Here is a 528-nt window from a genome sequence, read left to right on the forward strand (position 1 = left end):
CGGAGGGGAGCTTATTTATGTGTGGAAGATTTTGTTCTACATTTTTATTTCTGTCTTTCAAATTAGTTTCTATGTTTTGAGAGAACAATTGTTAACGGATTAAGATTTCCTATTAATTTTCAACAACTTTTGAACTTTTAAAAATATCTTCTATACATTACAGACGTGAAATCTTTAAATTCTGATTAAAAATATCAATTCCTACAGTTTAATGAGTTGTAATTAACATCATCGGATTAAAACATACAGCTCCAAAGTACAGATCTAACCATCAATCTTGTAATGCACATACGGCTCCAAAGTACAGATTTAACCATCAATCTTGTAATGCACATATGGCTCCAAAGTACAGATTTAACCATCAATCTTGTAATGCACATACGGCTCCAAAGTACAGATTTAACCATCAATCTTGTCATGCACATACGGCTCCAATGTACAGATTTAACCATCAATCTTGTAATGCACATATGGCTCCAAAGTACAGATTTAACCATCAATCTTGTAATGCACATACGACTCCAAAGT

This window comes from Limulus polyphemus, unplaced genomic scaffold, assembly GCF_000517525.1.
Source record: "Limulus polyphemus unplaced genomic scaffold, Limulus_polyphemus-2.1.2 Scaffold8599, whole genome shotgun sequence".
Taxonomy (NCBI): Eukaryota; Metazoa; Arthropoda; class Merostomata; order Xiphosura; family Limulidae; genus Limulus; species Limulus polyphemus.